At 37.2% G+C, this 23,661-nt stretch overlaps 25 non-coding genes across 25 annotated transcripts; all 25 read left to right on the top strand.

Moving 5' to 3' along the window:
* The first annotated feature begins 468 nt into the window (after positions 1 to 468).
* TRNAK-UUU (transfer RNA lysine (anticodon UUU)) lies at positions 469 to 541 on the top strand. Its single transcript has one exon. It is a non-coding gene; the product is annotated as a tRNA-Lys (tRNA).
* Positions 542 to 1,498: 957 nt separating this feature from the next.
* On the top strand, positions 1,499 to 1,571 carry TRNAK-UUU (transfer RNA lysine (anticodon UUU)). The gene has a single exon. It is a non-coding gene; the product is annotated as a tRNA-Lys (tRNA).
* Positions 1,572 to 3,545: 1,974 nt separating this feature from the next.
* TRNAK-UUU (transfer RNA lysine (anticodon UUU)) lies at positions 3,546 to 3,618 on the top strand. Its single transcript has one exon. It is a non-coding gene; the product is annotated as a tRNA-Lys (tRNA).
* A 609-nt stretch (positions 3,619 to 4,227) lies between these two features.
* On the top strand, positions 4,228 to 4,300 carry TRNAK-UUU (transfer RNA lysine (anticodon UUU)). Its single transcript has one exon. It is a non-coding gene; the product is annotated as a tRNA-Lys (tRNA).
* Positions 4,301 to 5,257: 957 nt separating this feature from the next.
* Positions 5,258 to 5,330, top strand: TRNAK-UUU (transfer RNA lysine (anticodon UUU)). Its single transcript has one exon. It is a non-coding gene; the product is annotated as a tRNA-Lys (tRNA).
* Positions 5,331 to 7,302: 1,972 nt separating this feature from the next.
* TRNAK-UUU (transfer RNA lysine (anticodon UUU)) lies at positions 7,303 to 7,375 on the top strand. The gene has a single exon. It is a non-coding gene; the product is annotated as a tRNA-Lys (tRNA).
* A 609-nt stretch (positions 7,376 to 7,984) lies between these two features.
* On the top strand, positions 7,985 to 8,057 carry TRNAK-UUU (transfer RNA lysine (anticodon UUU)). The gene has a single exon. It is a non-coding gene; the product is annotated as a tRNA-Lys (tRNA).
* A 611-nt stretch (positions 8,058 to 8,668) lies between these two features.
* On the top strand, positions 8,669 to 8,741 carry TRNAR-UCU (transfer RNA arginine (anticodon UCU)). The gene has a single exon. It is a non-coding gene; the product is annotated as a tRNA-Arg (tRNA).
* Positions 8,742 to 9,351: 610 nt separating this feature from the next.
* TRNAR-UCU (transfer RNA arginine (anticodon UCU)) lies at positions 9,352 to 9,424 on the top strand. Its single transcript has one exon. It is a non-coding gene; the product is annotated as a tRNA-Arg (tRNA).
* Positions 9,425 to 10,382: 958 nt separating this feature from the next.
* TRNAK-UUU (transfer RNA lysine (anticodon UUU)) lies at positions 10,383 to 10,455 on the top strand. The gene has a single exon. It is a non-coding gene; the product is annotated as a tRNA-Lys (tRNA).
* Positions 10,456 to 10,730: 275 nt separating this feature from the next.
* TRNAK-UUU (transfer RNA lysine (anticodon UUU)) lies at positions 10,731 to 10,803 on the top strand. The gene has a single exon. It is a non-coding gene; the product is annotated as a tRNA-Lys (tRNA).
* A 609-nt stretch (positions 10,804 to 11,412) lies between these two features.
* On the top strand, positions 11,413 to 11,485 carry TRNAK-UUU (transfer RNA lysine (anticodon UUU)). Its single transcript has one exon. It is a non-coding gene; the product is annotated as a tRNA-Lys (tRNA).
* Positions 11,486 to 12,096: 611 nt separating this feature from the next.
* TRNAR-UCU (transfer RNA arginine (anticodon UCU)) lies at positions 12,097 to 12,169 on the top strand. The gene has a single exon. It is a non-coding gene; the product is annotated as a tRNA-Arg (tRNA).
* Positions 12,170 to 12,779: 610 nt separating this feature from the next.
* TRNAR-UCU (transfer RNA arginine (anticodon UCU)) lies at positions 12,780 to 12,852 on the top strand. Its single transcript has one exon. It is a non-coding gene; the product is annotated as a tRNA-Arg (tRNA).
* A 958-nt stretch (positions 12,853 to 13,810) lies between these two features.
* TRNAK-UUU (transfer RNA lysine (anticodon UUU)) lies at positions 13,811 to 13,883 on the top strand. The gene has a single exon. It is a non-coding gene; the product is annotated as a tRNA-Lys (tRNA).
* Positions 13,884 to 14,492: 609 nt separating this feature from the next.
* On the top strand, positions 14,493 to 14,565 carry TRNAK-UUU (transfer RNA lysine (anticodon UUU)). The gene has a single exon. It is a non-coding gene; the product is annotated as a tRNA-Lys (tRNA).
* A 1,291-nt stretch (positions 14,566 to 15,856) lies between these two features.
* Positions 15,857 to 15,929, top strand: TRNAR-UCU (transfer RNA arginine (anticodon UCU)). The gene has a single exon. It is a non-coding gene; the product is annotated as a tRNA-Arg (tRNA).
* A 609-nt stretch (positions 15,930 to 16,538) lies between these two features.
* TRNAK-UUU (transfer RNA lysine (anticodon UUU)) lies at positions 16,539 to 16,611 on the top strand. Its single transcript has one exon. It is a non-coding gene; the product is annotated as a tRNA-Lys (tRNA).
* A 1,291-nt stretch (positions 16,612 to 17,902) lies between these two features.
* TRNAR-UCU (transfer RNA arginine (anticodon UCU)) lies at positions 17,903 to 17,975 on the top strand. Its single transcript has one exon. It is a non-coding gene; the product is annotated as a tRNA-Arg (tRNA).
* Positions 17,976 to 18,585: 610 nt separating this feature from the next.
* On the top strand, positions 18,586 to 18,658 carry TRNAK-UUU (transfer RNA lysine (anticodon UUU)). The gene has a single exon. It is a non-coding gene; the product is annotated as a tRNA-Lys (tRNA).
* A 609-nt stretch (positions 18,659 to 19,267) lies between these two features.
* Positions 19,268 to 19,340, top strand: TRNAK-UUU (transfer RNA lysine (anticodon UUU)). The gene has a single exon. It is a non-coding gene; the product is annotated as a tRNA-Lys (tRNA).
* A 609-nt stretch (positions 19,341 to 19,949) lies between these two features.
* TRNAK-UUU (transfer RNA lysine (anticodon UUU)) lies at positions 19,950 to 20,022 on the top strand. The gene has a single exon. It is a non-coding gene; the product is annotated as a tRNA-Lys (tRNA).
* Positions 20,023 to 21,313: 1,291 nt separating this feature from the next.
* On the top strand, positions 21,314 to 21,386 carry TRNAR-UCU (transfer RNA arginine (anticodon UCU)). The gene has a single exon. It is a non-coding gene; the product is annotated as a tRNA-Arg (tRNA).
* Positions 21,387 to 21,996: 610 nt separating this feature from the next.
* TRNAK-UUU (transfer RNA lysine (anticodon UUU)) lies at positions 21,997 to 22,069 on the top strand. The gene has a single exon. It is a non-coding gene; the product is annotated as a tRNA-Lys (tRNA).
* A 1,291-nt stretch (positions 22,070 to 23,360) lies between these two features.
* On the top strand, positions 23,361 to 23,433 carry TRNAK-UUU (transfer RNA lysine (anticodon UUU)). The gene has a single exon. It is a non-coding gene; the product is annotated as a tRNA-Lys (tRNA).
* Positions 23,434 to 23,661: the final 228 nt, after the last annotated feature.

Genomic DNA, 23,661 nt, shown 5'->3' on the forward strand with positions numbered 1-23,661 from the left:
TCAGATCATACTTTTAGTGATAGAGAGATTTTCCTACTTTAGTAATTGCACAGTAGTTGTCACCATTTGAATTTACTTGGTTTTAGTATTATGAACTTTCTATAGGTCTGCGACAGACTCCAGAAAAGCCTGGAGTCGGTAAAACATCAGAACTTTAATCTGAGGGTCCAGGGTTCAAGTCCCTGTTCGGGCGAGTGTCTTTTAAGCAATGTGTGTTTTTGTGAAATGGAACATAGTGCAGAGTGGGAAAATCACAAACTGTTTAACAATGTACACCTTCAACCAAGAGGCAAATTAAATGTATTTCATCAAGAGACACTAAATGTCAAGCTTTTCAGTTCATACTTTTAGTGATAGAGAGATTTTCCAACTTTAGTAATTGCACAGTAACTAGTAGTTGTCATCATTTGATATGACTTGTTTTTTGTATTACGAACTTTCTGCATTTTTGCGACCTATCACAGAAGAGCCTGGATAGCTCAGTCGGTAGAGCATCAGACTTTTAATCTGAGGGTACAGGGTTCAAGTCCCTGTTTGGGCGAGTGTCTTTTAAGCAACGTATCATTTTGTGAAATGGAACATATTGCAGAGTGGGAAAATCACAAACTGTTTAAGAATGTACACCTTCAACCAAGAGGCAAATTAAATGTATTTCATCAATAGACACTAAATGTCAAGCTATTCAGATCATACTTTTAGTGATAGAGAGATTTTCCTACTTTAGTAATTGCACAGTAGTTGTCACCATTTGAATTTACTTGGTTTTAGTATTATGAACTTTCTATAGGTCTGCGACAGACTCCAGAAGAGCCTGGAGTCGGTAAAACATCAGAACTTTAATCTGAGGGTCCAGGGTTCAAGTCCCTGTTCGGGCGAGTGTCTTTTAAGCAATGTGTGTTTTTGTGAAATGGAACATAGTGCAGAGTGGGAAAATCACAAACTGTTTAAGAATGTACACCTTCAACCAAGAGGCAAATTAAATGTATTTCATCAAGAGACACTAAATGTCAAGCTTTTCAGTTCATACTTTTAGTGATAGAGAGATTTTCCTACTTTAGTAATTGCACAGTAACTACTAGTTGTCATCATTTGAAATGACTTGTTTTTTGTATTACGAACTTTCTGCATTTTTGCGACCTATCACAGAAGAGCCTGGATAGCTCAGTCGGTAGAGCATCAGACTTTTAATCTGAGGGTCCAGGGTTCAAGGGTCTGTTCGGGCGAGTGTCTTTTAAGCAATGTGTCATTTTGTGAAATGGAACATAGTGCAGAGTGGGAAAATCACAAACTGTTTAAGAATGTACACCTTCAACCAAGAGGCAAATTAAATGTATTTCATCAAGAGACACTAAATGTCAAGCTTTTCAGTTCATACTTTTAGTGATAGAGAGATTTTCCAACTTTAGTAATTGCACAGTAACTAGTAGTTGTCATCATTTGATATGACTTGTTTTTTGTATTACGAACTTTCTGCATTTTTGCGACCTATCACAGAAGAGCCTGGATAGCTCAGTCGGTAGAGCATCAGACTTTTAATCTGAGGGTACAGGGTTCAAGTCCCTGTTTGGGCGAGTGTCTTTTAAGCAACGTATCATTTTGTGAAATGGAACATATTGCAGAGTGGGAAAATCACAAACTGTTTAAGAATGTACACCTTCAACCAAGAGGCAAATTAAATGTATTTCATCAATAGACACTAAATGTCAAGCTATTCAGATCATACTTTTAGTGATAGAGAGATTTTCCTACTTTAGTAATTGCACAGTAGTTGTCACCATTTGAATTTACTTGGTTTTAGTATTATGAACTTTCTATAGGTCTGCGACAGACTCCAGAAGAGCCTGGAGTCGGTAAAACATCAGAACTTTAATCTGAGGGTCCAGGGTTCAAGTCCCTGTTCGGGCGAGTGTCTTTTAAGCAATGTGTGTTTTTGTGAAATGGAACATAGTGCAGAGTGGGAAAATCACAAACTGTTTAAGAATGTACACCTTCAACCAAGAGGCAAATTAAATGTATTTCATCAAGAGACACTAAATGTCAAGCTTTTCAGTTCATACTTTTAGTGATAGAGAGATTTTCCTACTTTAGTAATTGCACAGTAACTACTAGTTGTCATCATTTGAAATGACTTGTTTTTTGTATTACGAACTTTCTGCATTTTTGCGACCTATCACAGAAGAGCCTGGATAGCTCAGTCGGTAGAGCATCAGACTTTTAATCTGAGGGTCCAGGGTTCAAGGGTCTGTTCGGGCGAGTGTCTTTTAAGCAATGTGTCATTTTGTGAAATGGAACATAGTGCAGAGTGGGAAAATCACAAACTGTTTAAGAATGTACACCTTCAACCAAGAGGCAAATTAAATGTATTTCACCAATAGACACTAAATGTCAAGCTATTCATATCATACTTTTAGTGATAGAGAGATTTTCCTACTTTAGTAATTGCACAGTAGTTGTCACCATTTGAATTTACTTGGTTTTAGTATTACGAACTTTCTATAGGTTTGCGACAAACTCCAGAAGAGCCTGGAGTCGGTAAAACATCAGAACTTTAATCTGAGGGTCCAGGGTTCAAGTCCCTGTTCGGGCGAGTGTCTTTTAAGCAATGTGTGTTTTTGTGAAATGGAATATAGTGCAGAGTGGGAAAATCACAAACTGTTTAAGAATGTACACCTTCAACCAAGAGGCAAATTAAATGTATTTCATCAAGAGACACTAAATGTCAAGCTTTTCAGTTCATACTTTTAGTGATAGAGAGATTTTCCTACTTTAGTAATTGCACAGTAACTACTAGTTGTCATCATTTGAAATGACTTGTTTTTTGTATTACGAACTTTCTGCATTTTTGCGACCTATCACAGAAGAGCCTGGATAGCTCAGTCGGTAGAGCATCAGACTTTTAATCTGAGGGTCCAGGGTTCAAGGGTCTGTTCGGGCGAGTGTCTTTTAAGCAATGTGTCATTTTGTGAAATGGAACATAGTGCAGAGTGGGAAAATCACAAACTGTTTAAGAATGTACACCTTCAACCAAGAGGCAAATTAAATGTATTTCACCAATAGACACTAAATGTCAAGCTATTCATATCATACTTTTAGTGATAGAGAGATTTTCCTACTTTAGTAATTGCACAGTAGTTGTCACCATTTGAATTTACTTGGTTTTAGTATTAAGAACTTTCTATAGGTTTGCGACAAACTCCAGAAGAGCCTGGAGTCGGTAAAACATCAGAACTTTAATCTGAGGGTCCAGGGTTCAAGTCCCTGTTCGGGCGAGTGTCTTTTAAGCAATGTGTCATTTTTGTGAAATGGAACATAGTGCAGAGTGGGAAAATCACAAACTGTTTAAGAATGTACACCTTCAACCAAGAGGCAAATTAAATGTATTTCATCAAGAGACACTAAATGTCAAGCTTTTCAGTTCATACTTTTAGTGATAGAGAGATTTTCCTACTTTAGTAATTGCACAGTAACTAGTAGTTGTCATCAATTGAAATGACTTGTTTTTTGTATTACGAACTTTCAGCATTTTTGCGACCTATCACAGAAGAGCCTGGATAGCTCAGTCGGTAGAGCATCAGACTTTTAATCTGAGGGTCCAGGGTTCAAGTCCCTGTTCGGGCGAGTGTCTTTTAAGCAACGTATCATTTTGTGAAATGGAACATATTGCAGAGTGGGAAAATCTCAAACTGTTTAAGAATGTACACCTTCAACCAAGAGGCAAATTAAATGTATTTCATCAATAGACACTAAATGTCAAGCTATTCAGATCATACTTTTAGTGATAGAGAGATTTTCCTACTTTAGTAATTGCACAGTATTTGTCACCATTTGAATTTACTTGGTTTTAGTATTATGAACTTTCTATAGGTCTGCGACAGACTCCAGAAAAGCCTGGAGTCGGTAAAACATCAGAAATTTAATCTGAGGGTCCAGGGTTCAAGTCCCTGTTCGGGCGAGTGTCTTTTAAGCAATGTGTGTTTTTGTGAAATGGAACATAGTGCAGAGTGGGAAAATCACAAACTGTTTAACAATGTACACCTTCAACCAAGAGGCAAATTAAATGTATTTCATCAAGAGACACTAAATGTCAAGCTTTTCAGTTCATACTTTTAGTGATAGAGAGATTTTCCAACTTTAGTAATTGCACAGTAACTAGTAGTTGTCATCATTTGATATGACTTGTTTTTTGTATTACGAACTTTCTGCATTTTTGCGACCTATCACAGAAGAGCCTGGATAGCTCAGTCGGTAGAGCATCAGACTTTTAATCTGAGGGTACAGGGTTCAAGTCCCTGTTTGGGCGAGTGTCTTTTAAGCAACGTATCATTTTGTGAAATGGAACATATTGCAGAGTGGGAAAATCACAAACTGTTTAAGAATGTACACCTTCAACCAAGAGGCAAATTAAATGTATTTCATCAATAGACACTAAATGTCAAGCTATTCAGATCATACTTTTAGTGATAGAGAGATTTTCCTACTTTAGTAATTGCACAGTAGTTGTCACCATTTGAATTTACTTGGTTTTAGTATTATGAACTTTCTATAGGTCTGCGACAGACTCCAGAAGAGCCTGGAGTCGGTAAAACATCAGAACTTTAATCTGAGGGTCCAGGGTTCAAGTCCCTGTTCGGGCGAGTGTCTTTTAAGCAATGTGTGTTTTTGTGAAATGGAACATAGTGCAGAGTGGGAAAATCACAAACTGTTTAAGAATGTACACCTTCAACCAAGAGGCAAATTAAATGTATTTCATCAAGAGACACTAAATGTCAAGCTTTTCAGTTCATACTTTTAGTGATAGAGAGATTTTCCTACTTTAGTAATTGCACAGTAACTACTAGTTGTCATCATTTGAAATGACTTGTTTTTTGTATTACGAACTTTCTGCATTTTTGCGACCTATCACAGAAGAGCCTGGATAGCTCAGTCGGTAGAGCATCAGACTTTTAATCTGAGGGTCCAGGGTTCAAGGGTCTGTTCGGGCGAGTGTCTTTTAAGCAATGTGTCATTTTGTGAAATGGAACATAGTGCAGAGTGGGAAAATCACAAACTGTTTAAGAATGTACACCTTCAACCAAGAGGCAAATTAAATGTATTTCATCAAGAGACACTAAATGTCAAGCTTTTCAGTTCATACTTTTAGTGATAGAGAGATTTTCCAACTTTAGTAATTGCACAGTAACTAGTAGTTGTCATCATTTGATATGACTTGTTTTTTGTATTACGAACTTTCTGCATTTTTGCGACCTATCACAGAAGAGCCTGGATAGCTCAGTCGGTAGAGCATCAGACTTTTAATCTGAGGGTACAGGGTTCAAGTCCCTGTTTGGGCGAGTGTCTTTTAAGCAACGTATCATTTTGTGAAATGGAACATATTGCAGAGTGGGAAAATCACAAACTGTTTAAGAATGTACACCTTCAACCAAGAGGCAAATTAAATGTATTTCATCAATAGACACTAAATGTCAAGCTATTCAGATCATACTTTTAGTGATAGAGAGATTTTCCTACTTTAGTAATTGCACAGTAGTTGTCACCATTTGAATTTACTTGGTTTTAGTATTATGAACTTTCTATAGGTCTGCGACAGACTCCAGAAGAGCCTGGAGTCGGTAAAACATCAGAACTTTAATCTGAGGGTCCAGGGTTCAAGTCCCTGTTCGGGCGAGTGTCTTTTAAGCAATGTGTGTTTTTGTGAAATGGAACATAGTGCAGAGTGGGAAAATCACAAACTGTTTAAGAATGTACACCTTCAACCAAGAGGCAAATTAAATGTATTTCATCAAGAGACACTAAATGTCAAGCTTTTCAGTTCATACTTTTAGTGATAGAGAGATTTTCCTACTTTAGTAATTGCACAGTAACTACTAGTTGTCATCATTTGAAATGACTTGTTTTTTGTATTACGAACTTTCTGCATTTTTGCGACCTATCACAGAAGAGCCTGGATAGCTCAGTCGGTAGAGCATCAGACTTTTAATCTGAGGGTCCAGGGTTCAAGGGTCTGTTCGGGCGAGTGTCTTTTAAGCAATGTGTCATTTTGTGAAATGGAACATAGTGCAGAGTGGGAAAATCACAAACTGTTTAAGAATGTACACCTTCAACCAAGAGGCAAATTAAATGTATTTCACCAATAGACACTAAATGTCAAGCTATTCATATCATACTTTTAGTGATAGAGAGATTTTCCTACTTTAGTAATTGCACAGTAGTTGTCACCATTTGAATTTACTTGGTTTTAGTATTACGAACTTTCTATAGGTTTGCGACAAACTCCAGAAGAGCCTGGAGTCGGTAAAACATCAGAACTTTAATCTGAGGGTCCAGGGTTCAAGTCCCTGTTCGGGCGAGTGTCTTTTAAGCAATGTGTGTTTTTGTGAAATGGAACATAGTGCAGAGTGGGAAAATCACAAACTGTTTAAGAATGTACACCTTCAACCAAGAGGCAAATTAAATGTATTTCATCAAGAGACACTAAATGTCAAGCTTTTCAGTTCATACTTTTAGTGATAGAGATTTTCCTACTTTAGTAATTGCACAGTAACTACTAGTTGTCATCATTTGAAATGACTTGTTTTTTGTATTACGAACTTTCTGCATTTTTGCGACCTATCACAGAAGAGCCTGGATAGCTCAGTCGGTAGAGCATCAGACTTTTAATCTGAGGGTCCAGGGTTCAAGGGTCTGTTCGGGCGAGTGTCTTTTAAGCAATGTGTCATTTTGTGAAATGGAACATAGTGCAGAGTGGGAAAATCACAAACTGTTTAAGAATGTACACCTTCAACCAAGAGGCAAATTAAATGTATTTCACCAATAGACACTAAATGTCAAGCTATTCATATCATACTTTTAGTGATAGAGAGATTTTCCTACTTTAGTAATTGCACAGTAGTTGTCACCATTTGAATTTACTTGGTTTTAGTATTAAGAACTTTCTATAGGTTTGCGACAAACTCCAGAAGAGCCTGGAGTCGGTAAAACATCAGAACTTTAATCTGAGGGTCCAGGGTTCAAGTCCCTGTTCGGGCGAGTGTCTTTTAAGCAATGTGTCATTTTTGTGAAATGGAACATAGTGCAGAGTGGGAAAATCACAAACTGTTTAAGAATGTACACCTTCAACCAAGAGGCAAATTAAATGTATTTCATCAAGAGACACTAAATGTCAAGCTTTTCAGTTCATACTTTTAGTGATAGAGAGATTTTCCTACTTTAGTAATTGCACAGTAACTAGTAGTTGTCATCAATTGAAATGACTTGTTTTTTGTATTACGAACTTTCAGCATTTTTGCGACCTATCACAGAAGAGCCTGGATAGCTCAGTCGGTAGAGCATCAGACTTTTAATCTGAGGGTCCAGGGTTCAAGTCCCTGTTCGGGTGAGTGTCTTTTAAGCAATGTGTCAATTTGTGAAATGGAACATAGTGCAGAGTGGGAAAATCACAAACTGTTTAAGAATGTACACCTTCAACCAAGAGGCAAAATAAATGTATTTCATCAATAGACACTAAATGTCAAGCTATTCATATCATACTTTTAGTGATAGAGAGACTTTCCTACTTTAGTAATTCCACAGTAGTTGTCACCATTTGAATTTACTTGTATTAGTATTACGAACTTTCTATAGGTTTGCGACAGACTCCAGAAGAGCCTGGAGTCGGTAAAACATCAGAACTTTAATCTGAGGGTCAAGGGTTCAAGTTCCTGTTCGGGCAAGTGTCTTTTAAGCAATGTGTCGTTTTTGTGAAATGGAACATAGTGCAGAGTGGGAAAATCACAAACTGTTTAAGAATGTACACCTTCAACCAAGAGGCAAATTAAATGTATTTCATCAAGAGACACTAAATGTCAAGCTTTTCAGTTCATACTTTTAGTGATAGAGAGATTTTCCTACTTTAGTAATTGCACAGTAACTAGTAGTTGTCATCATTTGAAATGACTTGTTTTTTGTATTACGAACTTTCTGCATTTTTGCGAACTATCACAGAAGAGCCTGGATAGCTCAGTCGGTAGAGCTTCAGACTTTTAATCTGAGGGTTCAGGGTTCAAGTCCCTGTTTGGGCGAGTGTCTTTTAAGCAATGTGTCATTTTTGTGAAATGGAACATAGTGCAGAGTGGGAAAATCACAAACTGTTTAAGAATGTACACCTTCAACCAAGAGGCAAATTAAATGTATTTCACCAATAGACACTAAATGTCAAGCTATTCATATCATACTTTTAGTGATAGAGAGATTTTCCTACTTTAGTAATTGCACAGTAGTTGTCACCTTTTGAATTTACTTGGTTTTAGTATTACGAACTTTCTATAGGTTTGCGACAAACTCCAGAAGAGCCTGGAGTCGGTAAAACATCAGAACTTTAATCTGAGGGTCCAGGGTTCAAGTCCCTGTTCGGGCGAGTGTCTTTTAAGCAATGTGTCGTTTTTGTGAAATGGAACATAGTGCAGAGTGGGAAAATCACAAACTGTTTAAGAATGTACACCTTCAACCAAGAGGCAAATTAAATGTATTTCATCAAGATACACTAAATGTCAAGCTTTTCAGTTCATACTTTTAGTGATAGAGAGATTTTCCAACTTTAGTAATTGCACAGTAACTAGTAGTTGTAATCATTTGAAATGACTTGTTTTTTGTATTACGAACTTTCTGCATTTTTGCGACCTATCACAGAAGAGCCTGGATAGCTCAGTCGGTAGAGCATCAGACTTCTAATCTGAGGGTCCAGGGTTCAAGGATCTGTTCGGGCGAGTGTCTTTTAAGCAATGTGTCATTTTGTGAAATGGAACATAGTGCAGAGTGGGAAAATCACAAACTGTTTAAGAATGTACACCTTCAACCAAGAGGCAAATTAAATGTATTTCACCAATAGACACTAAATGTCAAGCTATTCATATCATACTTTTAGTGATAGAGAGATTTTCATACTTTAGTAATTGCACAGTAGTTGTCACCATTTGAATTTACTTGGTTTTAGTATTAAGAACTTTCTATAGGTTTGCGACAAACTCCAGAAGAGCCTGGAGTCGGTAAAACATCAGAACTTTAATCTGAGGGTCCAGGGTTCAAGTCCCTGTTCAGGCGAGTGTCTTTTAACCAATGTGTCGTTTTTGTGAAATGGAACATAGTGCAGAGTGGGAAAATCACAAACTGTTTAAGAATGTACACCTTCAACCAAGAGGCAAATTAAATGTATTTCATCAAGAGACACTAAATGTCAAGCTTTTCAGTTCATACTATTAGTGATAGAGAGATTTTCCTACTTTAGTAATTGCACAGTAACTAGTAGTTGTCATCATTTGAAATGACTTGTTTTTTGTATTACGAACTTTCTGCATTTTTGCGACCTATCACAGAAGAGCCTGGATAGCTCAGTCGGTAGAGCATCAGACTTCTAATCTGAGGGTCCAGGGTTCAAGGGTCTGTTCGGGCGAGTGTCTTTTAAGCAATGTGTCATTTTGTGAAATGGAACATAGTGCAGAGTGGGAAAATCACAAACTGTTTAAGAATGTACACCTTCAACCAAGAGGCAAATGAAATGTATTTCACCAATAGACACTAAATGTCAAGCTATTCATATCATACTTTTAGTGATAGAGAGATTTTCCTACTTTAGTAATTGCACAGTAGTTGTCACCATTTGAATTTACTTGGTTTTAGTATTAAGAACTTTCTATAGGTTTGCGACAAACTCCAGAAGAGCCTGGAGTCGGTAAAACATCAGAACTTTAATCTGAGGGTCCAGGGTTCAAGTCCCTGTTCGGGCGAGTGTCTTTTAAGCAATGTGTCTTTTTTGTGAAATGGAACATAGTGCAGAGTGGGAAAATCACAAACTGTTTAAGAATGTACACCTTCAACCAAGAGGCAAATTAAATGTATTTCATCAAGAGACACTAAATGTCAAGCTTTTCAGTTCATACTTTTAGTGATAGAGAGATTTTCCTACTTTAGTAATTGCACAGTAACTAGTAGTTGTCATCATTTGAAATGACTTGTTTTTTGTATTACGAACTTTCTGCATTTTTGCGACCTATCACAGAAGAGCCTGGATAGCTCAGTCGGTAGAGCATCTGACTTTTAATCTGAGGGTCTAGGGTTCAAGGGTCTGTTCGGGCGAGTGTCTTTTAAGCAATGTGTCATTTTGTGAAATGGAACATAGTGCAGAGTGGGAAAATCACAAACTGTTTAAGAATGTACACCTTCAACCAAGAGGCAAATTAAATGTATTTCATCAAGAGACACTAAATGTCAAGCTTTTCAGTTCATACTTTTAGTGATAGAGAGATTTTCCTACTTTAGTAATTGCACAGTAACTACTAGTTGTCATCATTTGAAATGACTTGTTTTTTGTATTACGAACTTTCTGCATTTTTGCGACCTATCACAGAAGAGCCTGGATAGCTCAGTCGGTAGAGCATCAGACTTTTAATCTGAGGGACCAGGGTTCAAGTCCCTGTTCGGGCGAGTGTCTTTTAAGCAACGTATCATTTTGTGAAATGGAACATATTGCAGAGTGGGAAAATCTCAAACTGTTTAAGAATGTACACCTTCAACCAAGAGGCAAATTAAATGTATTTCATCAATAGACACTAAATGTCAAGCTTTTCAGTTCATACTTTTAGTGATAGAGAGATTTTCCTACTTTAGTAATTGCACAGTAACTAGTAGTTGTCATCAATTGAAATGACTTGTTTTTTGTATTACGAACTTTCAGCATTTTTGCGACCTATCACAGAAGAGCCTGGATAGCTCAGTCGGTAGAGCATCAGACTTTTAATCTGAGGGTCCAGGGTTCAAGTCCCTGTTCGGGTGAGTGTCTTTTAAGCAATGTGTCAATTTGTGAAATGGAACATAGTGCAGAGTGGGAAAATCACAAACTGTTTAAGAATGTACACCTTCAACCAAGAGGCAAAATAAATGTATTTCATCAATAGACACTAAATGTCAAGCTATTCATATCATACTTTTAGTGATAGAGAGACTTTCCTACTTTAGTAATTCCACAGTAGTTGTCACCATTTGAATTTACTTGTATTAGTATTACGAACTTTCTATAGGTTTGCGACAGACTCCAGAAGAGCCTGGAGTCGGTAAAACATCAGAACTTTAATCTGAGGGTCAAGGGTTCAAGTTCCTGTTCGGGCAAGTGTCTTTTAAGCAATGTGTCGTTTTTGTGAAATGGAACATAGTGCAGAGTGGGAAAATCACAAACTGTTTAAGAATGTACACCTTCAACCAAGAGGCAAATTAAATGTATTTCATCAAGAGACACTAAATGTCAAGCTTTTCAGTTCATACTTTTAGTGATAGAGAGATTTTCCTACTTTAGTAATTGCACAGTAACTAGTAGTTGTCATCATTTGAAATGACTTGTTTTTTGTATTACGAACTTTCTGCATTTTTGCGAACTATCACAGAAGAGCCTGGATAGCTCAGTCGGTAGAGCTTCAGACTTTTAATCTGAGGGTTCAGGGTTCAAGTCCCTGTTTGGGCGAGTGTCTTTTAAGCAATGTGTCATTTTTGTGAAATGGAACATAGTGCAGAGTGGGAAAATCACAAACTGTTTAAGAATGTACACCTTCAACCAAGAGGCAAATTAAATGTATTTCACCAATAGACACTAAATGTCAAGCTATTCATATCATACTTTTAGTGATAGAGAGATTTTCCTACTTTAGTAATTGCACAGTAGTTGTCACCTTTTGAATTTACTTGGTTTTAGTATTACGAACTTTCTATAGGTTTGCGACAAACTCCAGAAGAGCCTGGAGTCGGTAAAACATCAGAACTTTAATCTGAGGGTCCAGGGTTCAAGTCCCTGTTCGGGCGAGTGTCTTTTAAGCAATGTGTCGTTTTTGTGAAATGGAACATAGTGCAGAGTGGGAAAATCACAAACTGTTTAAGAATGTACACCTTCAACCAAGAGGCAAATTAAATGTATTTCATCAAGATACACTAAATGTCAAGCTTTTCAGTTCATACTTTTAGTGATAGAGAGATTTTCCAACTTTAGTAATTGCACAGTAACTAGTAGTTGTAATCATTTGAAATGACTTGTTTTTTGTATTACGAACTTTCTGCATTTTTGCGACCTATCACAGAAGAGCCTGGATAGCTCAGTCGGTAGAGCATCAGACTTCTAATCTGAGGGTCCAGGGTTCAAGGATCTGTTCGGGCGAGTGTCTTTTAAGCAATGTGTCATTTTGTGAAATGGAACATAGTGCAGAGTGGGAAAATCACAAACTGTTTAAGAATGTACACCTTCAACCAAGAGGCAAATTAAATGTATTTCACCAATAGACACTAAATGTCAAGCTATTCATATCATACTTTTAGTGATAGAGAGATTTTCATACTTTAGTAATTGCACAGTAGTTGTCACCATTTGAATTTACTTGGTTTTAGTATTAAGAACTTTCTATAGGTTTGCGACAAACTCCAGAAGAGCCTGGAGTCGGTAAAACATCAGAACTTTAATCTGAGGGTCCAGGGTTCAAGTCCCTGTTCAGGCGAGTGTCTTTTAACCAATGTGTCGTTTTTGTGAAATGGAACATAGTGCAGAGTGGGAAAATCACAAACTGTTTAAGAATGTACACCTTCAACCAAGAGGCAAATTAAATGTATTTCATCAAGAGACACTAAATGTCAAGCTTTTCAGTTCATACTATTAGTGATAGAGAGATTTTCCTACTTTAGTAATTGCACAGTAACTAGTAGTTGTCATCATTTGAAATGACTTGTTTTTTGTATTACGAACTTTCTGCATTTTTGCGACCTATCACAGAAGAGCCTGGATAGCTCAGTCGGTAGAGCATCAGACTTCTAATCTGAGGGTCCAGGGTTCAAGGGTCTGTTCGGGCGAGTGTCTTTTAAGCAATGTGTCATTTTGTGAAATGGAACATAGTGCAGAGTGGGAAAATCACAAACTGTTTAAGAATGTACACCTTCAACCAAGAGGCAAATGAAATGTATTTCACCAATAGACACTAAATGTCAAGCTATTCATATCATACTTTTAGTGATAGAGAGATTTTCCTACTTTAGTAATTGCACAGTAGTTGTCACCATTTGAATTTACTTGGTTTTAGTATTAAGAACTTTCTATAGGTTTGCGACAAACTCCAGAAGAGCCTGGAGTCGGTAAAACATCAGAACTTTAATCTGAGGGTCCAGGGTTCAAGTCCCTGTTCGGGCGAGTGTCTTTTAAGCAATGTGTCTTTTTTGTGAAATGGAACATAGTGCAGAGTGGGAAAATCACAAACTGTTTAAGAATGTACACCTTCAACCAAGAGGCAAATTAAATGTATTTCATCAAGAGACACTAAATGTCAAGCTTTTCAGTTCATACTTTTAGTGATAGAGAGATTTTCCTACTTTAGTAATTGCACAGTAACTAGTAGTTGTCATCATTTGAAATGACTTGTTTTTTGTATTACGAACTTTCTGCATTTTTGCGACCTATCACAGAAGAGCCTGGATAGCTCAGTCGGTAGAGCATCTGACTTTTAATCTGAGGGTCTAGGGTTCAAGGGTCTGTTCGGGCGAGTGTCTTTTAAGCAATGTGTCATTTTGTGAAATGGAACATAGTGCAGAGTGGGAAAATCACAAACTGTTTAAGAATGTACACCTTCAACCAAGAGGCAAATTAAATGTATTTCATCAAGAGACACTAAATGTCAAGCTTTTCAGTTCATACTTTTAGTGATAGAGAGATTTTCCTACTTTAGTAATTGCACAGTAACTACTAGTTGTCATCATTTGAAATGACTTGTTTTTTGTATTACGAACTTTCTGCATTTTTGCGACCTATCACAGAAGAGCCTGGATAGCTCAGTCGGTAGAGCATCAGACTTTTAATCTGAGGGACCAGGGTTCAAGTCCCTGTTCGGGCGAGTGTCTTTTAAGCAACGTATCATTTTGTGAAATGGAACATATTGCAGAGTGGGAAAATCTCAAACTGTTTAAGAATGTACACCTTCAACCAAGAGGCAAATTAAATGTATTTCATCAATAGACACTAAATGTCAAGCTATTCAGATCATACTTTTAGTGATAGAGAGATTTTCCTACTTTAGTAATTGCACAGTAGTTGTCACCATTTGAATTTACTTGGTTTTAGTATTATGAACTTTCTATAGGTCTGCGACAGACTCCAGAAAAGCCTGGAGTCGGTAAAACATCAGAACTTTAATCTGAGGGTCCAGGGTTCAAGTCCCTGTTCGGGCGAGTGTCTTTTAAGCAATGTGTGTTTTTGTGAAATGGAACATAGTGCAGAGTGGGAAAATCACAAACTGTTTAACAATGTACACCTTCAACCAAGAGGCAAATTAAATGTATTTCATCAAGAGACACTAAATGTCAAGCTTTTCAGTTCATACTTTTAGTGATAGAGAGATTTTCCAACTTTAGTAATTGCACAGTAACTAGTAGTTGTCATCATTTGATATGACTTGTTTTTTGTATTACGAACTTTCTGCATTTTTGCGACCTATCACAGAAGAGCCTGGATAGCTCAGTCGGTAGAGCATCAGACTTTTAATCTGAGGGTACAGGGTTCAAGTCCCTGTTTGGGCGAGTGTCTTTTAAGCAACGTATCATTTTGTGAAATGGAACATATTGCAGAGTGGGAAAATCACAAACTGTTTAAGAATGTACACCTTCAACCAAGAGGCAAATTAAATGTATTTCATCAATAGACACTAAATGTCAAGCTATTCAGATCATACTTTTAGTGATAGAGAGATTTTCCTACTTTAGTAATTGCACAGTAGTTGTCACCATTTGAATTTACTTGGTTTTAGTATTATGAACTTTCTATAGGTCTGCGACAGACTCCAGAAGAGCCTGGAGTCGGTAAAACATCAGAACTTTAATCTGAGGGTCCAGGGTTCAAGTCCCTGTTCGGGCGAGTGTCTTTTAAGCAATGTGTGTTTTTGTGAAATGGAACATAGTGCAGAGTGGGAAAATCACAAACTGTTTAAGAATGTACACCTTCAACCAAGAGGCAAATTAAATGTATTTCATCAAGAGACACTAAATGTCAAGCTTTTCAGTTCATACTTTTAGTGATAGAGAGATTTTCCTACTTTAGTAATTGCACAGTAACTACTAGTTGTCATCATTTGAAATGACTTGTTTTTTGTATTACGAACTTTCTGCATTTTTGCGACCTATCACAGAAGAGCCTGGATAGCTCAGTCGGTAGAGCATCAGACTTTTAATCTGAGGGTCCAGGGTTCAAGGGTCTGTTCGGGCGAGTGTCTTTTAAGCAATGTGTCATTTTGTGAAATGGAACATAGTGCAGAGTGGGAAAATCACAAACTGTTTAAGAATGTACACCTTCAACCAAGAGGCAAATTAAATGTATTTCACCAATAGACACTAAATGTCAAGCTATTCATATCATACTTTTAGTGATAGAGAGATTTTCCTACTTTAGTAATTGCACAGTAGTTGTCACCATTTGAATTTACTTGGTTTTAGTATTACGAACTTTCTATAGGTTTGCGACAAACTCCAGAAGAGCCTGGAGTCGGTAAAACATCAGAACTTTAATCTGAGGGTCCAGGGTTCAAGTCCCTGTTCGGGCGAGTGTCTTTTAAGCAATGTGTCGTTTTTGTGAAATGGAACATAGTGCAGAGTGGGAAAATCACAAACTGTTTAAGAATGTACACCTTCAACCAAGAGGCAAATTAAATGTATTTCATCAAGAGACACTAAATGTCAAGCTTTTCAGTTCATACTTTTAGTGATAGAGAGATTTTCCTACTTTAGTAATTGCACAGTAACTAGTAGTTGTCATCATTTGAAATGACTTGTTTTTGTATTACGAACTTTCTGCATATTTGCGACCTATCACAGAAGAGCCTGGATAGCTCAGTCGGTAGAGCATCAGACTTCTAATCTGAGGGTCCAGGGTTCAAGGGTCTGTTCAGGCGAGTGTCTTTTAAGCAACGTATCATTTTGTGAAATGGAACATATTGCAGAGTGGGAAAATCTCAAACTGTTTAAGAATGTACACCTTCAACCAAGAGGCAAATTAAATGTATTTCATCAATAGACACTAAATGTCAAGCTATTCAGATCATACTTTTAGTGATAGAGAGATTTTCCTACTTTAGTAATTGCACAGTAGTTGTCACCATTTGAATTTACTTGGTTTTAGTATTATGAACTTTCTATAGGTCTGCGACAGACTCCAGAAAAGCCTGGAGTCGGTAAAACATCAGAACTTTAATCTGAGGGTCCAGGGTTCAAGTCCCTGTTCGGGCGAGTGTCTTTTAAGCAATGTGTGTTTTTGTGAAATGGAACATAGTGCAGAGTGGGAAAATCACAAACTGTTTAACAATGTACACCTTCAACCAAGAGGCAAATTAAATGTATTTCATCAAGAGACACTAAATGTCAAGCTTTTCAGTTCATACTTTTAGTGATAGAGAGATTTTCCAACTTTAGTAATTGCACAGTAACTAGTAGTTGTCATCATTTGATATGACTTGTTTTTTGTATTACGAACTTTCTGCATTTTTGCGACCTATCACAGAAGAGCCTGGATAGCTCAGTCGGTAGAGCATCAGACTTTTAATCTGAGGGTACAGGGTTCAAGTCCCTGTTTGGGCGAGTGTCTTTTAAGCAACGTATCATTTTGTGAAATGGAACATATTGCAGAGTGGGAAAATCACAAACTGTTTAAGAATGTACACCTTCAACCAAGAGGCAAATTAAATGTATTTCATCAATAGACACTAAATGTCAAGCTATTCAGATCATACTTTTAGTGATAGAGAGATTTTCCTACTTTAGTAATTGCACAGTAGTTGTCACCATTTGAATTTACTTGGTTTTAGTATTATGAACTTTCTATAGGTCTGCGACAGACTCCAGAAGAGCCTGGAGTCGGTAAAACATCAGAACTTTAATCTGAGGGTCCAGGGTTCAAGTCCCTGTTCGGGCGAGTGTCTTTTAAGCAATGTGTGTTTTTGTGAAATGGAACATAGTGCAGAGTGGGAAAATCACAAACTGTTTAAGAATGTACACCTTCAACCAAGAGGCAAATTAAATGTATTTCATCAAGAGACACTAAATGTCAAGCTTTTCAGTTCATACTTTTAGTGATAGAGAGATTTTCCTACTTTAGTAATTGCACAGTAACTACTAGTTGTCATCATTTGAAATGACTTGTTTTTTGTATTACGAACTTTCTGCATTTTTGCGACCTATCACAGAAGAGCCTGGATAGCTCAGTCGGTAGAGCATCAGACTTTTAATCTGAGGGTCCAGGGTTCAAGGGTCTGTTCGGGCGAGTGTCTTTTAAGCAATGTGTCATTTTGTGAAATGGAACATAGTGCAGAGTGGGAAAATCACAAACTGTTTAAGAATGTACACCTTCAACCAAGAGGCAAATTAAATGTATTTCACCAATAGACACTAAATGTCAAGCTATTCATATCATACTTTTAGTGATAGAGAGATTTTCCTACTTTAGTAATTGCACAGTAGTTGTCACCATTTGAATTTACTTGGTTTTAGTATTACGAACTTTCTATAGGTTTGCGACAAACTCCAGAAGAGCCTGGAGTCGGTAAAACATCAGAACTTTAATCTGAGGGTCCAGGGTTCAAGTCCCTGTTCGGGCGAGTGTCTTTTAAGCAATGTGTCGTTTTTGTGAAATGGAACATAGTGCAGAGTGGGAAAATCACAAACTGTTTAAGAATGTACACCTTCAACCAAGAGGCAAATTAAATGTATTTCATCAAGAGACACTAAATGTCAAGCTTTTCAGTTCATACTTTTAGTGATAGAGAGATTTTCCTACTTTAGTAATTGCACAGTAACTAGTAGTTGTCATCATTTGAAATGACTTGTTTTTGTATTACGAACTTTCTGCATATTTGCGACCTATCACAGAAGAGCCTGGATAGCTCAGTCGGTAGAGCATCAGACTTCTAATCTGAGGGTCCAGGGTTCAAGGGTCTGTTCAGGCGAGTGTCTTTTAAGCAATGTGTCATTTTGTGAAATGGAACATAGTGCAGAGTGGGAAAATCACAAACTGTTTAAGAATGTACACCTTCAACCAAGAGGCAAATTAAATGTATTTCACCAATAGACACTAAATGTCAAGCTATTCAGATCATACTTTTAGTGATAGAGAGATTTTCCTACTTTAGTAATTGCACAGTAGTTGTCACCATTTGAATTTACTTGGTTTTAGTATTAAGAACTTTCTATAGGTTTGCGACAAACTCCAGAAGAGCCTGGAGTCGGTAAAACATCAGAACTTTAATCTGAGGGTCCAGGGTTCAAGTCCCTGTTCGGGCGAGTGTCTTTTAAGCAATGTGTCGTTTTTGTGAAATGGAACATAGTGCAGAGTGGGAAAATCACAAACTGTTTAAGAATGTACACCTTCAACCAAGAGGCAAATTAAATGTATTTCATCAATAGACACTAAATGTCAAGCTATTCAGATAATACTTTTAGTGATAGAGAGATTTTCCAACTTTAGTAATTGCACAGTAACTAGTAGTTGTCATCATTTGATATGACTTGTTTTTTGTATTACGAACTTTCTGCATTTTTGCGAACTATCACAGAAGAGCCTGGATAGCTCAGTCGGTAGAGCATCAGACTTTTAATCTGAGGGTCCAGGGTTCAAGTCCCTGTTCGGGTGAGTGTCTTTTAAGCAATGTGTCAATTTGTGAAATGGAACATAGTGCAGAGTGGGAAAATCACAAACTGTTTAAGAATGTACACCTTCAACCAAGAGGCAAAATAAATGTATTTCATCAATAGACACTAAATGTCAAGCTATTCATATCATACTTTTAGTGATAGAGAGACTTTCCTACTTTAGTAATTCCACAGTAGTTGTCACCATTTGAATTTACTTGTTTTAGTATTACGAACTTTCTATAGGTTTGCGACAGACTCCAGAAGAGCCTGGAGTCGGTAAAACATCAGAACTTTAATCTGAGGGTCAAGGGTTCAAGTTCCTGTTCGGGCAAGTGTCTTTTAAGCAATGTGTCGTTTTTGTGAAATGGAACATAGTGCAGAGTGGGAAAATCACAAACTGTTTAAGAATGTACACCTTCAACCAAGAGGCAAATTAAATGTATTTCATCAAGAGACACTAAATGTCAAGCTTTTCAGTTCATACTTTTAGTGATAGAGAGATTTTCCTACTTTAGTAATTGCACAGTAACTACTAGTTGTCATCATTTGAAATGACTTGTTTTTTGTATTACGAACTTTCTGCATTTTTGCGACCTATCACAGAAGAGCCTGGATAGCTCAGTCGGTAGAGCATCAGACTTTTAATCTGAGGGACCAGGGTTCAAGTCCCTGTTCGGGCGAGTGTCTTTTAAGCAACGTATCATTTTGTGAAATGGAACATATTGCAGAGTGGGAAAATCTCAAACTGTTTAAGAATGTACACCTTCAACCAAGAGGCAAATTAAATGTATTTCATCAATAGACACTAAATGTCAAGCTATTCAGATCATACTTTTAGTGATAGAGAGATTTTCCTACTTTAGTAATTGCACAGTAGTTGTCACCATTTGAATTTACTTGGTTTTAGTATTATGAACTTTCTATAGGTCTGCGACAGACTCCAGAAAAGCCTGGAGTCGGTAAAACATCAGAACTTTAATCTGAGGGTCCAGGGTTCAAGTCCCTGTTCGGGCGAGTGTCTTTTAAGCAATGTGTGTTTTTGTGAAATGGAACATAGTGCAGAGTGGGAAAATCACAAACTGTTTAACAATGTACACCTTCAACCAAGAGGCAAATTAAATGTATTTCATCAAGAGACACTAAATGTCAAGCTTTTCAGTTCATACTTTTAGTGATAGAGAGATTTTCCAACTTTAGTAATTGCACAGTAACTAGTAGTTGTCATCATTTGATATGACTTGTTTTTTGTATTACGAACTTTCTGCATTTTTGCGACCTATCACAGAAGAGCCTGGATAGCTCAGTCGGTAGAGCATCAGACTTTTAATCTGAGGGTACAGGGTTCAAGTCCCTGTTTGGGCGAGTGTCTTTTAAGCAACGTATCATTTTGTGAAATGGAACATATTGCAGAGTGGGAAAATCACAAACTGTTTAAGAATGTACACCTTCAACCAAGAGGCAAATTAAATGTATTTCATCAATAGACACTAAATGTCAAGCTATTCAGATCATACTTTTAGTGATAGAGAGATTTTCCTACTTTAGTAATTGCACAGTAGTTGTCACCATTTGAATTGACTTGGTTTTAGTATTATGAACTTTCTATAGGTCTGCGACAGACTCCAGAAGAGCCTGGAGTCGGTAAAACATCAGAACTTTAATCTGAGGGTCCAGGGTTCAAGTCCCTGTTCGGGCGAGTGTCTTTTAAGCAATGTGTGTTTTTGTGAAATGGAACATAGTGCAGAGTGGGAAAATCACAAACTGTTTAAGAATGTACACCTTCAACCAAGAGGCAAATTAAATGTATTTCATCAAGAGACACTAAATGTCAAGCTTTTCAGTTCATACTTTTAGTGATAGAGAGATTTTCCTACTTTAGTAATTGCACAGTAACTACTAGTTGTCATCATTTGAAATGACTTGTTTTTTGTATTACGAACTTTCTGCATTTTTGCGACCTATCACAGAAGAGCCTGGATAGCTCAGTCGGTAGAGCATCAGACTTTTAATCTGAGGGTCCAGGGTTCAAGGGTCTGTTCGGGCGAGTGTCTTTTAAGCAATGTGTCATTTTGTGAAATGGAACATAGTGCAGAGTGGGAAAATCACAAACTGTTTAAGAATGTACACCTTCAACCAAGAGGCAAATTAAATGTATTTCACCAATAGACACTAAATGTCAAGCTATTCATATCATACTTTTAGTGATAGAGAGATTTTCCTACTTTAGTAATTGCACAGTAGTTGTCACCATTTGAATTTACTTGGTTTTAGTATTACGAACTTTCTATAGGTTTGCGACAAACTCCAGAAGAGCCTGGAGTCGGTAAAACATCAGAACTTTAATCTGAGGGTCCAGGGTTCAAGTCCCTGTTCGGGCGAGTGTCTTTTAAGCAATGTGTCGTTTTTGTGAAATGGAACATAGTGCAGAGTGGGAAAATCACAAACTGTTTAAGAATGTACACCTTCAACCAAGAGGCAAATTAAATGTATTTCATCAAGAGACACTAAATGTCAAGCTTTTCAGTTCATACTTTTAGTGATAGAGAGATTTTCCTACTTTAGTAATTGCACAGTAACTAGTAGTTGTCATCATTTGAAATGACTTGTTTTTGTATTACGAACTTTCTGCATTTTTGCGACCTATCACAGAAGAGCCTGGATAGCTCAGTCGGTAGAGCATCAGACTTCTAATCTGAGGGTCCAGGGTTCAAGGGTCTGTTCAGGCGAGTGTCTTTTAAGCAATGTGTCATTTTGTGAAATGGAACATAGTGCAGAGTGGGAAAATCACAAACTGTTTAAGAATGTACACCTTCAACCAAGAGGCAAATTAAATGTATTTCACCAATAGACACTAAATGTCAAGCTATTCAGATCATACTTTTAGTGATAGAGAGATTTTCCTACTTTAGTAATTGCACAGTAGTTGTCACCATTTGAATTTACTTGGTTTTAGTATTAAGAACTTTCTATAGGTTTGCGACAAACTCCAGAAGAGCCTGGAGTCGGTAAAACATCAGAACTTTAATCTGAGGGTCCAGGGTTCAAGTCCCTGTTCGGGCGAGTGTCTTTTAAGCAATGTGTCATTTTTGTGAAATGGAACATAGTGCAGAGTGGGAAAATCACAAACTGTTTAAGAATGTACACCTTCAACCAAGAGGCAAATTAAATGTATTTCATCAAGAGACACTAAATGTCAAGCTTTTCAGTTCATACTTTTAGTGATAGAGAGATTTTCCTACTTTAGTAATTGCACAGTAACTAGTAGTTGTCATCAATTGAAATGACTTGTTTTTTGTATTACGAACTTTCAGCATTTTTGCGACCTATCACAGAAGAGCCTGGATAGCTCAGTCGGTAGAGCATCAGACTTTTAATCTGAGGGTCCAGGGTTCAAGTCCCTGTTCGGGTGAGTGTCTTTCAAGCAATGTGTCAATTTGTGAAATGGAACATAGTGCAGAGTGGGAAAATCACAAACTGTTTAAGAATGTACACCTTCAACCAAGAGGCAAAATAAATGTATTTCATCAATAGACACTAAATGTCAAGCTATTCATATCATACTTTTAGTGATAGAGAGACTTTCCTACTTTAGTAATTCCACAGTAGTTGTCACCATTTGAATTTACTTGTTTTAGTATTACGAACTTTCTATAGGTTTGCGACAGACTCCAGAAGAGCCTGGAGTCGGTAAAACATCAGAACTTTAATCTGAGGGTCAAGGGTTCAAGTTCCTGTTCGGGCAAGTGTCTTTTAAGCAATGTGTCATTTTTGTGAAATGGAACATAGTGCAGAGTGGGAAAATCACAAACTGTTTAAGAATGTACACCTTCAACCAAGAGGCAAATTAAATGTATTTCATCAAGAGACACTAAATGTCAAGCTTTTCAGTTCATACTTTTAGTGATAGAGAGATTTTCCTACTTTAGTAATTGCACAGTAACTAGTAGTTGTCATCATTTGAAATGACTTGTTTTTTGTATTACGAACTTTCTGCATTTTTGCGACCTATCACAGAAGAGCCTGGATAGCTCAGTCGGTAGAGCATCTGACTTTTAATCTGAGGGTCCAGGGTTCAAGGGTCTGTTCGGGCGAGTGTCTTTTAAGCAATGTGTCATTTTGTGAAATGGAACATAGTGCAGAGTGGGAAAATCACAAACTGTTTAAGAATGTACACCTTCAACCAAGAGGCAAATTAAATGTATTTCATCAATAGACACTAAATGTCAAGCTATTCATATCATACTTTTAGTGATAGAGAGACTTTCCTACTTTAGTAATTGCACAGTAGTTGTCACCATTTGAATTTACTTGTTTTAGTATTACGAACTTTCTATAGGTTTGCGACAGACTCCAGAAGAGCCTGGAGTCGGTAAAACATCAGAACTTTAATCTGAGGGTCCAGGGTTCAAGTCCCTGTTCGGGCGAGTGTCTTTTAAGCAATGTGTCGTTTTTGTGAAATGGAACATAGTGCAGAGTGGGAAAATCACAAACTGTTTAAGAATGTACACCTTCAACCAAGAGGCAAATTAAATGTATTTCATCAATAGACACTAAATGTCAAGCTATTCAGATAATACTTTTAGTGATAGAGAGATTTTCCAACTTTAGTAATTGCACAGTAACTAGTAGTTGTCATCATTTGATATGACTTGTTTTTTGTATTACGAACTTTCTGCATTTTTGCGAACTATCACAGAAGAGCCTGGATAGCTCAGTCGGTAGAGCATCAGACTTTTAATCTGAGGGTCCAGGGTTCAAGTCCCTGTTCGGGTGAGTGTCTTTTAAGCAATGTGTCAATTTGTGAAATGGAACATAGTGCAGAGTGGGAAAATCACAAACTGTTTAAGAATGTACACCTTCAACCAAGAGGCAAAATAAATGTATTTCATCAATAGACACTAAATGTCAAGCTATTCATATCATACTTTTAGTGATAGAGAGACTTTCCTACTTTAGTAATTCCACAGTAGTTGTCACCATTTGAATTTACTTGGTTTTAGT

Source organism: Taudactylus pleione, unplaced genomic scaffold, assembly GCF_031769625.1.
Source record: "Taudactylus pleione unplaced genomic scaffold, aTauple2 ptg000454l, whole genome shotgun sequence".
In the NCBI taxonomy this organism is placed as follows: domain Eukaryota; kingdom Metazoa; phylum Chordata; class Amphibia; order Anura; family Myobatrachidae; genus Taudactylus; species Taudactylus pleione.